The 13,448-nt window shown below is 45.7% G+C and overlaps 1 pseudogene; it reads right to left on the bottom strand.

Moving 5' to 3' along the window:
- LOC128533837 (NACHT, LRR and PYD domains-containing protein 12-like) overlaps positions 1-13,029 on the bottom strand; it is a 76,921-nt pseudogene extending 63,892 nt beyond the window's left edge.
- Between the last annotated feature and the right edge of the window lie 419 nt (positions 13,030-13,448).

Raw genomic sequence — 13,448 nt, 5'->3', positions numbered from 1 at the left:
TAATTAACGTTAATAGGATCTCGGACTTGCAAGGCGCGGAGTTTTGTCCAGGGAGTACGTGATGCGGTGGAGCATAAGGCCTTGTTCACACGGGCGTTAAAATTTTTAATAAACGAATGCGCTCTGAACATCCTAGACATTTATGTTGCGTTTTGTAGTGGCTCTCGATTGACTTCTACACTGGCGTTCGTTTGTCTCTGTCTAACGCCAGCCTGCAGCCCAAATTGTAGTTTGTGTGTTAACCTGTGGGGGCAGTGTCGATTGTCGTTTTATTTGAGGTGCCTTCTTTTTTTAATATGGACCATTTTGCTATATTAGACATTAATCTTCTTGTTTTAAAAATTTGTAGGGAGAGAAAAAAAATCACTGATCACCTTCTGACTGCACAACGTCGGATTAAAAGAAGTTTTTTTGCGGTTTATAAAGGAACGCAAAAAATTTCTGCGCAAGATCTTCAATTACTGTCGGATGTCAGTTTCCACTTTTGATTGTCTGCTGCAGCTGGTGCAATGCTTTTTTTCCACATTTCCCTATGTATAGCATGTAGGATCATGGGATATATCCGGTCCTCCGAAGCATAAAATGAACGTTTTTCCTTGCGTTCGTTGGGATTTGAACACCAAGAAAAAGCTGCATGCAACGTTTTTTTAAATGTCGTATAAACGCGCAGCCGGACAAACGCACGTCATCAAAGCCCATGTGAACACTTTTGTTGACTCCTATGTGTAGGAAACCCTTGCCGCTTGATCCACGCTCACCGGACGCTACGGAGAGGGTCCGTTCAAGAATCTTTAGGGTTCAGTCCTGCGGAACTTGTGTTTGCACATACAGTTCGTGGACCTCTGAAGTTGTTGAAGGAGCAATTAACGGGTAAAGAGAGCGCCCCTATGTCTGTTCTTAATTATATGAGTTCTTTTCGTGAACGCTTACACAAAGCGTGTAGCCTGGCTAAGTCTCATCTTGCAGTATCACAGTGTGAAATGAAAGAACGTTATGATAGAAAGGCAGTTCAACGCAGTTTTCAGGCGGGTGAATCTGTTCTTGTTTTTCTTCCCGTTCCGGGCTCACCGCTGCAAGCAAAGTTTTCTGGACCTTATACAGTTGAGCAGAAACTTAGTGAGACAGACTATGTCATAGCTACCCCTGAGCGCAGACGTAAGACAAGAGTGTGCCACATTAATATGCTGAAACCGTATGTGATAAGGGATGTGACTACCTCTGTGAAGTCTGTTCACAAGTGTAAACCGTGTGTTACGGTAAACAATGTTCCTGTTGTTGCTGAAGAAATGTTGTTGGAAGAACCTCAATTGCCTGGTGGACGTCTTAACAATTCTAGTATCTTGGGTAATATAGAGTTGCATCTATCATATTTACCTAAAGATCAGTTGAATGAGGTCCTTTTATGCTGACAGGTTATGTGTCACTTGTAGGAGACTCTACAGTTAGGTGTGTTCAGATTTTAAGGGACACTGGATCGGCACAATCTTTCGTATTAGAGGATGTGTTACCGTTTTGTGATGCATCGTATGCTGGTGCCAACGCGCTAGTGCGTGGTATCAAAATGGGATGTATTAGTATTCCTTTGCACACTTTTAACTTGAAGTCGGACCTAGTTTCAGGCAAAGTGCAGATGGGTGTTTGTAAGAAGTTGCCCGTTGAGAATGTCAGTATCATATTGGGAAATGATCTTGCTGGTGGTGCAGTTTTTCCCTGTCCAATTGTCGTAAGCAAGCCGGTAATTTCTGAGATACCAGATCTCTCTGTAACGTTTCCACTAGCTTTTCCAGCTTGTGTCGTTACAAGATCTCAATCGAAAAGTTTTCAGGAGGTTATTGACTTGTCTGATTCTTTTCTGAGTGTACCCTTTAAGCAGGTGGAGTGCAGGTTATCTGCTAAGGAGGATGCCATTTACTTTTTTATCATCTTTTCTCATGTGTTAAGTTAGTAAGGGAGCTAGGTAAGACTTTTGTTGTTTATTTGGTATTTTCTTTTGTGAGGTTAACCAGCTTTCTTTAAAACTTAGTTAGAACTGTTATGTTTGTTATTTTGGCCTTGTTCCCTCCTGAAGTTTGTTTTGCTCCCTGGTTTGGATATTTGACGCGGCACCTTCACTCCCGCACCAAGCTCGCCTTCGCAGCCTCGCCGCCAAGAGGAAAGGCCACGAGGAGGACTGCGTTAAGGCCCCCGATCCCAGCCGGGAAAGCCGCCCAGCTGACGGGAGAAACGCCGTCACGAGGGAGCGTGCAAGAGCACTGCCTCTGCATGCTCTGTTCTGCCACTCCGCCACCTGTCGCCAGCTGTGTGCCCGCATGCCAGCGTGGCACTGCCCCCGGAACTGCATGTTCACAAGACTTCCTTCCCTTTCTTTCCGTCCTCCCTCCTTTACCCCTTTGCTTCCCCATTTTTCCTAAATAAATTACCCTTTTTTCCGTTAGACCTCGCCTCATGTCCGTGCTTCATGGTGCCGCCCGTGCACATAGGGTCGAACCCGTTACACTACGTAACAAAAAAGCATGCGCAATCAAGTGGTATTTATTTTAAAGTTACCACAAACACATTTTTAATAAAAAGCTGAGGGAAAAAATATATATATTTGGACACTTAATAGTGGGTTTATTAAAGATAACAGATATTGTGTTTTAGTATTTAGTTTTTCATCCTGTTTATCTAGATGAATTTCCCTTTAACTGTGAATTCAGCAGTGACATTAACAGTAAGGAGACGTTACCTGTGTAGAGGTGAGGAGACTCCAGTTTTAAAATGAATAGGACGATCAATAGACCCATTTCTCTTCATGGAGACACAGCTGGGTGCTGCTGATTCTGATCTCTCTCCCTGGAGTTTACTGCACAACATTATTTGATCTTGTTAATTTATTAAAAGATAAATTTTACTTGCAATAAACAAAAAAAATTTCATGGTGAGTATTATTTTGTCAATAATAGTAAAACACTTTACAGTTTACACTTTTATAGACTTATTTCATATGTACTCAGTAATTTGGATATAAATATTTAATGACTGAAATGCCTAGATATAGTAGGTTACCGTTTTTTAGAGGGTGGGGACACGTTATCAGTGTCCAGATCAGGGGTCTCCATCTTTAAATATTAGCAAAGTATACACAAACTAACAGGTAAGTCCTGGTGAGTCTGATCTCAGTGGATTACACTCCTGAAAAACACAAAAACAAATCTGAAGTTAAACTTCCACACAATCATTTTCACATCTTTGACCTAAAGAATTTTTTATGTTTTACAGAATTTAGTCATCAGCCTGGACACCAGGCCTGAACTTTGAAATTAGATAGATAGATAGATAGTAGGAGTGTGACAAGATCTCGTGGTACGAGATCTCGCGAGATAAAATTTGTCTCGCGAGATGTGTCTGGAATCGCGAGAACGTAGCGATATCCTTGCGTTATTGGCAAGATGGAGTGTGAGGGAGAAGTAAGGATAGAAGATGCGCCAGCGACATTTAAATCGTTGGTGTGGCAACATTTTGGATTCCTTGTGGAAATGAGAAATGGCGGAAAAGTGACAGACAAGACAAAGACAATTTGCAAACACTGTAAGAAATTAATACTGTACACCTCTGCTCACACAAGCACTATGCAAAAGCATTTAGAAAACAACCACAGCTTGTTACTAAAAGCTGCGTCTGTGAAGAAAACGGAAAGCAATTCAGTTCGCATGAAAGGGCAAACAACCATAAATGCCTTTGCAGCTAAACTTCCACCATACAATGCAAGAGCCACGGCAATAACAAGAGACATCTGCGTTTTCATTGCAGCTGATATGAGACCATTTTCTGTGGTGGAAAATCTGTAGACATGATTATATTCTTAAAAAAGAACATGACCATATCTTAGGCTGTTCTGTATAGGTCATTACCTCATTACCTAGGTCTTAGCTCTTTTTCCATGCTTAAGAAAATTTTGTTTATTGTTTTGCACTCTGAGTTTTAGGACAGCACTACTTTGATATTCTTACAACCTCCCAGTCTAGGTTGGGAGGCCGGTAACAAGATAAGTAAAGAAATAAAATTTTAAAGAACAACCCTTTTCTCCTGTCCCAGCTCACAATGACCACGGAGATAATTTTTCAAGTTATATAAAACACGTTTTATTGTTACAGACTGAATGAAAGAAGCTTTTCTCTTCGGAAGGGGATCAAAGGCCAAAAATCAACCAAAAGGAAAACTAAGGATTTCAAAGCTAAATTGCCTATTAAAAATAAAACTCTCAAAATAAATACAGGCAGCCTTACCTGACTCCTTAACTAGCCCAAACCCAGGAGAAAAGTTTGTACACAAAGAAAAATGGCAATCTCCAACCTACTTGCTTCAATATTAACTAAATATTATTAAAAATAACGAATAATCAAAACAGTCAACGAATCTCTAGTAAAAAACTTAACTACGAGTTAAGGAAAACGAATATTACACACAGCCGCGTTAGAGCGAGAGCTCCGTGGTACAACTTACTCACACCGAGTTTCAACGTTAGTCACAACACAGTACAATTACATTCAAGTTGTTTGGGGCAGGAGACAAAGGACGCACGACGGAGCTTCACCACGCGCTCCCAACAGAAGCTCTCTAACACTAACTGTTTCACGCAATCTTCTGCAGCTGGTCCCAATCAAGCTCTGCCAGAAGGAGAGAGAGAAAGCAGGACAGAGGGAGAGACTGCGCACAGTGTAAAGCATGCAATGCAATTAAAGTAAAACCTGATATGAACACAAAAATGTATACAAAGAACAATATACATCCGAGGACGTAACAATAGTTACACTAATTATGGTTAATTGCACGTAAAGGGATATTTGTGTTGTTTATTATTTATTTTAATTTATACTATTTCATTTTATTGTGCAATAATTGTGTTAGTGTTTACATGTTATTACTGCATATCATTCATCAAAATAGAAGTTTTATTTCATAAAGTTAATTTTAAAATGGACATGCATCTTTTGCATTTTGTGTTTTTCAGTTAAATAAAAGGCTATTTTTGCTATATATTTAAACATTGAGGATTTCTTTAAGAAAAATGGCTAAAAGTCTCGTCTCGTTCTCGTAACCCCGGTCTCATGTCTCGTCTCGGCTTGTGGGAAAAGTGTCTCGTCACACCCCTAATAAATAGATAGATAGATAGATGCTTCATTAATCCCCAGGGGAAATTGTATTGTTACAGTTCACATATTATACAATATTATAATTATAATATTATATTATACATATTATACGTTACAATTATTATTATATTATTACAATTTAAGGTGCATTAAAGAGGTAAAAATGCTGTCAAACAATATGAATATAAAAATACATGAAACTGGGAATTAAACTGTACATAAGGTGCACCAGCAAGTATATAACCAGCAAATACTAATAAAAGAGAGGATGCAATAAAAAAAGGATGTGACTATAGTGCAATAAAAACAGAATAAAAGTATGTAGTAGGAATTTTTAAGTTCCTTCTACAATATCCTCATATCTCAAGATCCTCATATTGAGAGTTCTACTCTACTACTCTTCATAAAAAAAAAAACACAATGAATCATGTGCTGCTCTTGGATGGACACCCAGGAGGTGGTATGAAAGCTGGATATAAGAAAGTCTGGCCCTAAAAGTAATTCCCCTCAAACCTAATAATTGGTTGTGCCACCCTTAGCATGCTTCACTTTGTCAGACAGGTTCTATTTACATGATTTCTTGATTTAACAGGTCTGGCAGTAATCAGGCCTGGGTGTGGCAAGAGAAATTTAACTCAGCTTTCCAAAAATCACAGTTCACAATTTATCAAGGGGGCAATTACTTTTTCATATAGGGCCAGGAATATTTGGAGAGGTTTTCCCATAATAAATAAAATCATTATTAAAAACTGTATTGTGAATTTACTTTGGGTTATCTTTGTGTAATATTAAAATGTATTTAATAATCTCAACCATTTAAATGTGACAAATATGCAAAAAATAAATGAATCAATAAGGGGACAAATACTTTTTCACAGCACTGTATATCTTAAAATAGTCAAATATATCTGTACATTTCCTAATGCCAAACAATAAACTATTTTTAAATTAATATATTTGCTTGACAGTTAACTGTTGGCAATTAAACATTTCTAATATACAGATTATATTTTCAATGCAGTAATATCCAGGTCATGTAAGCTTTAAAATCTACTGTATGTGTGGCTACACGTCCTGCAGAGGGCGCACTTTTATACTAAATATCATTACTTTGCAAATGTATTTCTAATATTAATAGTAATATTTATTTTTACTTACATTAAATTTGCTCTTTCGGGAAATATTAAACACAAATGTTTCCACTCGATGTTGTGTTCCAAAAGTGACCTTACAGCTAGTTTTCATTTTTAATTTTCGTCTTTATTTTTTAAACTACTGTAAGAAGTGCATCACATTGTGTCCTGGTCAGTGGAAACCGCTAGAGGGCGCCTCGCGGCCAAGGACTGTCTGTTTTTCATTCTTTTTGTGTTTTTTACTTCATTTGCCAGAATTCACTGCACCTTTTTCTCGCATTTGTTGTTTATGTTCATGGTAATTTGTTTGTTTGTCACCTGGTTATTTTGTTTAGGTTGTTTGTGTTCATCATTAAACGTCTTATCTTCTGTAACGAACAGGCCGTGACTGCGTCCAAACCGGACAGTCGTCTGGTAGAGCTGTGTCACTTTCACAAAACACGATAAATCCCAACTGCAGAATGAGAAAAAGCTCCTGTACAATCTCTATATAGGATTATCGGTCTTATACAGTAATACCCGACTAAAACCTGCTTTAGGTTCTACCTGTACACCACACATTACACATTTCCTACATCTGAGTTTTACACCAGTTTAATTACAATATATCTGCATTATCCTTATATAAAGTCGTTAATAATAAATAAATCACTCACCTTTGTTCACCCGGCCCTGTTGTGTTACATTCATATCTTCTGCTTTAAAGACATTTTCAGTGATAAAACAAACATTGTGTTTTAACTTTTCTAACACTTCCGCAAAACGGAGTCGAGGCGGAAACTCTTTCACTTTCGGTTCGTTACAGGCGATGGCTGTGTTCCATTCCGAAGTGTACTTCACAGCGTGCTTCCTACTCCCTGCTCCGTGTGCAGAGAATACTGTAGGTGCATTTTGCTCAGCCTGAAGTACCCTGCGAAGTATATTTTACAAGTGTGTTCAACAATGTTCAGTGTGATTCCAAACCACAGGGAGCGAAAATGTTTAGTTCAAAGGGAACTGCGAACGGCGTAGGGAACAAGTGAACAACGGGTCTTGCCTTTTCCCATAAGTCAGTGCGTCTCGCTGAAGCGTAAAAAAAAAATGGAGCTCGAAAAGGATTTATAAATCTATTATCATTAATATCGACGACATCATATTACTATAGCAAAATAATTAAAACTTTAATTAAATCAAGAAATCTTGGTATTATATAGGCTAGTAATCTGTAAAAAAAAAAATAATAATAAATAAATAAATAAATAAATATCAGTATTTTTTAGAATTAATTATCAATAATAATTGATATTAACATTAAGTACTAAATATTTATTAAACTTTTGTGTCCAATCAATATGATGCCATTTTTAATAATTATATATATATATATATATATATATATATATATATTGTAGCGTTTTTCACAGCTACCAATGAGCGTGGAGAGACGAGTGAGCTTCCTTGCTGCCCAATGCAAATGGCTGGGAGTACTTTATTTTCCATAGCACGAAAGTCACACAAACAATCAACAAGACACACTTCTGATTCACACACACACCCTGGCCGAAGCCACTACCCCAGACACATTTCCCCAACACGGTGAACACATAACAGTCCCTCCCGCAAAGCATGATGGTTATTACTCAAACCCCACCCACGCCACACTGCCCCCACCCGAGCCGCGACCGTCCCCGGTCACCATGGCGAAATCAGTCTAGCAGGCGTGACGGTGGTCGGCGCTGGCGTTGTGAACGCCGGAGTCTTTTTGCGGGGGAAGGCGGGGCGCAGCCCTCTTCCTGAGGCGGACTGGCCTCCACAGAGCTCGATGTCTTGCTGACGTGGGGCTGGTAGGGAGCGAGCCGGTCCCGGTGGAGCACGACCACTCGCGACCGCCCCGTCAACCGCACCCGGTAGACTACGTCGGACAGCTGAGCAACGACCGTGCAGGGGCCCACCCAGTGCGACATAAGCTTAGGCGAGAGCCCCCTTTTCCTTCCGGGGGAATACACCCAAACCTGCTCCCCAGCAGCAAAGTCTCGCCCCCGGCTGTGAGTATCATACAAGCAGCGCTGCTTCACCCCGGCGTTCGCCAAGTGTCTACGCGCCAGCTCGTGGACACGAAACAGTTTGTCTTTTAAAGCACAAAAGTAATCCATCCCCGGCTTTGCGGGTAAATCCACTTGTGGAGGAGGCCCGAACACAAGGTCCACGGGCGTGCACAACTCGCGACCGAACATTAACGCAGCTGGCGTGAGCTGTGAGGACTCCTGCACCGCTGTGCGATAAGCCCAAAGCACGAGAGGCAAATGTTCGTCCCAATCCTTTTGACGGTCGCTGGTAAGCACGGCGAGTTGGGTCTTGAGCGTGCGATTGAAGCGTTCCACGAGGCCGTCACTCTGCGGATGAAGGGGCGTGGTGCGGGTCTTTTCCACCCCGAGGCGCTCGCACACCGCCGCAAACACCTCCGCCTCGAAGTTACGCCCCTGATCGCTGTGCAACTGCTCCGGGGCGCCGAATCGGCAGAACACCTCATCCACCAGCACTCGAGCCGTGGTGGAAGCGCTCTGGTCAGGGACAGCAAACGCCTCCGGCCACTTGGTGAAATAATCCATGGCCACCAGCACATACCGGTTCCCGCGATCGGAGATAGGAAACGGCCCAAGGATGTCCACGCCCATACGCTCCATGGGTGCCCCCACCCGAAAGTCTTGCAGAGGTGCCTGCGAGCGCTGGGTAGGTCCCTTCTTTGCCGTGCAGATGTCGCATCTGTGCACGAAGAGTTCACTATCCGTGTGGCAGCCCGGCCAGTAGAAGCGAGCGCGCAACCGCCGCAGCGTTTTAGTGACTCCGAAGTGTCCCGCACCCGCATGCCCGTGTACCATTCCCAACACTCGTGACCGCAGATTCCGCGGCACCAGCAGCTGAAAAGATTCTCCAGCGCCGCACGGTTGTTCCCAGTGACGGTAGAGTAAACCTCCCCGCAACACTAGTCGGTTGAACTGCGAGTGGAGAGCTTTTTCCTCGGGCCCCAGGTGAGCAACCGCGGCATAATCCGGTCTCCGGCCCGCGTTAACCCACCCCAGCACCCGCTGCAGCGCCGGATCCTTCTCCTGCTCGGCAGTTAGCTGATCACAGTCCATCTGGAGCACAGGCGGAACGACTACAGGCGGTGCTTTAGGCGACGCGGTAACTCGGCTGCACGCTGGCTCGGACGGCGGATTACCGACAGAGACTCCGAAGTACTGCGCAGGGAGAATGTTTCGATTCACGGGGGTCGGGGAGTGTTCGATGTCGCGACCACGCACGCGCTCTTCAACCCGCTCGCAGTGCCGACAATGCTCTTTGCTACACGGCCGGCGGGATAAAGCGTCCGCGTTACCATGCAGTTTTCCAGCTCGGTGCTGGACGGTAAAATCGTAGTCCTGCAACCGCTCTAACCAGCGCGCCAACTGCCCCTCGGGCTCTTTAAAACTAAGTAGCCACACCAGCGAAGCGTGATCGGTCCGCAGCGAGAAGGATTGCCCGTATAAATACGGCCTAAAATGTTTTAGGGCCGCGCGACCGCTAACAGCTCGCGCCGCGTGACGCAGTAATTTTTCTCAGGTCCAGACAATGCGCGGCTGAAGTAGGCGATAACACGCTCTATACCCTCGGACACCTGAGACAGGACAGCCCCCAGCCCTACATCGCTCGCGTCCGTGTCAAGGATAAACATACGAGACGCGTCAGGGTATCCGAGAACGGGCGACGTGACCAGAGCTTCCCGTAACCGAGTGAAAGCATGCGCGTGCGCCCTGTCCCAGCGGAACGGCTGATTCTTTTTCGTGAGGCCGTGCAGCGGACTGGCGATCGTGGCAAAATCCTTCACGAACCGGCGATAGTAAGAGGCTAACCCGAGGAAGGTGCGCAGTTGTGACACATTTAGCGGTTCAGGCCAATTCTGCACTGCCGCAATTTTTGCTGGATCGGTGGCAATACCTCTAGCACTAATTACGTGTCCTAGAAAACCCGTCTCCCGCCGCACAGCTAGCGCGAGCTCAAACTCCTTGCCGTGCACCAATAAATCGTCCAGGTAAACGACGCAACGGTTGCGAGGAATATCCGTCAACACTTTCTCCATCAACCGTTCGAACGTCGCTGGCGCGTTACAGAGGCCGAACGGCATGCGCCGGAATTGCCATAGCCCTTGGCCGATCGAGAACGCGGTTTTTGGTCGTGCTTCCGGGGCGAGCTCTACTTGCCAATACCCGCTACGCAAATCCAACGAGCTAAACCACGCCGAGCCCGCAACGTGCTCCAGCGCGTCATCTATCCGCGGTAACGGATAAGAATCTTTACGCGTTACCTCGTTTAACCGCCGGTAGTCCACACAAAACCGCCACGATTCGTCCTTTTTACGCACGAGCACAACGGGTGAAGACCACGGTCCGGACGCTGGCTCTATGACGCCCGAGTCGGCCATCTCGCGCAGCTTCTGCTCGGCGATAGCTCGTTTAGCTAATGGGAGGCGTCTCGGATGTAGCCGAACAGGCGCTGCGTTACCCGTATCAATCGTGTGCTGCACCAAGTTGGTATGTGTGCACTCGCTCTCATCAACCGCGAAAATGTCTGCGAACTCGTGTAGCAGGGATTTCACGGTGTCGGCCTGTGTCTGACTGAGCCCTACGCTGCTACGCTGCATAAGCTCGGCCATTATTCTCGTTCGGTCTGCTACCGGATGTTTACATGGCGCGCCCGCCAGAAGTTCCGCCCCCCTGGTGTGCTCCACTAACATGTCCGGCTGCGCTTTGGGCACTAGCAACCTGGCTAACCCGAAGCTACCACGCAACGTTCCGTCAACGAGATTAAGTACTGCACCCCACCTTTCCAAAATATCCAACCCCAAGATACAATCATCCTCAATGTCGGCCACCAAGAATGGATGAAAAAGAATGATTGCACCTACTTGTATGCGCACTGTGCGACAGGCCCGTATCTCTAGATAGCTCCCCGATACGGTGCGAATGCTCACGGCTGGGGCCGGCAGCATACAACCGCGATCGCCTTGTCCTAGTGCTCCCCAGCGCAGCAGCGAAACTGTGGAGCCAGTGTCCACGAGCGCCCGCAGCGAAACGTTGTCCAGGCCACAGTTAACGTAGACCCCCGAGCGATTTCCTGCACGTCCTGACCAGAGGTTGAACCCGGTAGTTGGGGAAACAAAGAAGGCTGTGGGAGCCGGCTTCACCTCGGCGCCCCCCGAAGCTAGTTTTAACGGCTGCTGGGGTACGTTGTCCTCAGGCCTGAGAACACTGCAGCGGTAATCCGGCGGTCCCTGGCCTCGGCGACGTCGCGGAATCTCAGAAGCTGGGTCGGGGCCTAGCCGCGACGGGTTGCCCTGTCCCCGGCTAGGTTCACCTACCGAGCGGCCCTGAGTCACGGGAGGTCGCTCGGCTCTTTCGCCGTGGCGTTCTGCCATGATGGGTTCGGCGCGCTCAGCCTCGCGCAGCGCCTCAGCCAAGGAAGCCGATGCCGCTAACCGGATGTGCTCGCGCAGCCGCCACGGCCGGATTCCCCGCAGGAACGCACGGCGCGCTAGCTCCTTCTGCTGGACGGACCCGAACTCCGGGTAGCCTCTGCGCGCGAGAGACCTCAGGTCCATGGCGAACGCCCCCAGTGGCTCGGAGGCGCTCCGCACGCGGGTTGCCAGCTCCTCGCACGCGGCCTCCTTACGGTCACCTGCGCTGAACCGGAAGCGGAGCGACTCCCGTAGCTTCGCCCAGTCCTTCCGCTCATCAGCCCGGAGGTCTTCCAACGCCCGCAGCGCGTCACCCTCCAACGAAAGGGCCACCCGGACGGCTGTTTCCGCCGAGGACCAGCCCGCGAAGTCGGCGGCTAGCTCTACCTGGGCGAGGAACGCGTGGGGATCGACGGCGCCATTGTAGGCCGGCAGGCGCAGCTGCAGGTCGCTTCGCTGGCGGACGGGGCATGGAGCTGTAGCTTGCTCCGGTGCTGCGTCACTGGAGGAATCCCCCCCAAGGTCCCGTGCCGGAACCTGGAACGTGCAGCTCCGCTCTGGTCGCCGCTCTAACCCGCTACTCTCCATCCCACTTCTGACACCAAATGTAGCCTTTTTCACAGCTACCAATGAGCGTGGAGAGACGAGTGAGCTTCCTTGCTGCCCAATGCAAATGGCTGGGAGTACTTTATTTTCCATAGCACGAAAGTCACACAAACAATCAACAAGACACACTTCTGATTCACACACACACCCTGGCCGAAGCCACTACCCCAGACACATTTCCCCAACACGGTGAACACATAACAGTCCCTCCCGCAAAGCATGATGGTTATTACTCAAACCCCACCCACGCCACAATATATATATATATATATATATATATATATATATATATATATATATATATATAAAACCGCTCCCTGCGGTTTGGAATCACACTTAACATGGCTGACCACCCTGTGTAGTGCACTTCGCAGGGTACTTCAGGCCGATCGGAACACACCAGGAAAGTTTGTTCGTCAACTCGTTATTTTGTTCAGGATTATTTGTTTACCATTAAACGTCAGTAACGAACACACCGCGCCTGAGTCCATCCTTACAAACCTCACAGTCGCATTATACATATTTCCTAAGTTTCCTATCGAGTTTCATTAATAATATACCTACACTGTTCAAATAAGTCGTTAGTAATAAATAAATCACTCACCTTTAGTCACCGGCCCTGTTGTGTTACATTAATATCTCAGTTTCTGCTTTATAAAAACTTTCCCTGATATAAGAACGTTTTTAAACTTTTCCTGCACTCCCACAAAAAGGAGTCTCTTTCTGGAAGAGGATTCATGCTTCTTCTTCTTCTTCTTTAGGTTTAATGGCGGGTGGCAAACCAACTTATGGTGCATTTCCGCCACCTACGGAAGTAGTTGGAGTGTGAAGCCTCAACGAGCGGAGGAAAAATTGCTTACATATTATATAATAATAATAAAAAAAAATTATATCCTGTTAATTAAACCTAAACAAAAAAATATACACCTTTGATTGTTTCTCTGCATTCTGAAATATATCTTTGACTGAGATTACATTAATTTCCAGATCTCTTAGTTTATCAACAAGCTGATTCCTCTCCATCCTATAAGCTTCACAGTGTAATACTACATGCTCAACCGTTTCTGTTCTTCCACAATAACTGCAGCACTCTGATTCATTTTT

The sequence above is a fragment of the Clarias gariepinus genome, chromosome 12 (assembly GCF_024256425.1).
Source record: "Clarias gariepinus isolate MV-2021 ecotype Netherlands chromosome 12, CGAR_prim_01v2, whole genome shotgun sequence".
Taxonomy (NCBI): domain Eukaryota; kingdom Metazoa; phylum Chordata; class Actinopteri; order Siluriformes; family Clariidae; genus Clarias; species Clarias gariepinus.
The sequence above is the reverse complement of the archived record's forward strand: the minus strand, read 5'-3'. Positions and strand labels throughout refer to the sequence as shown.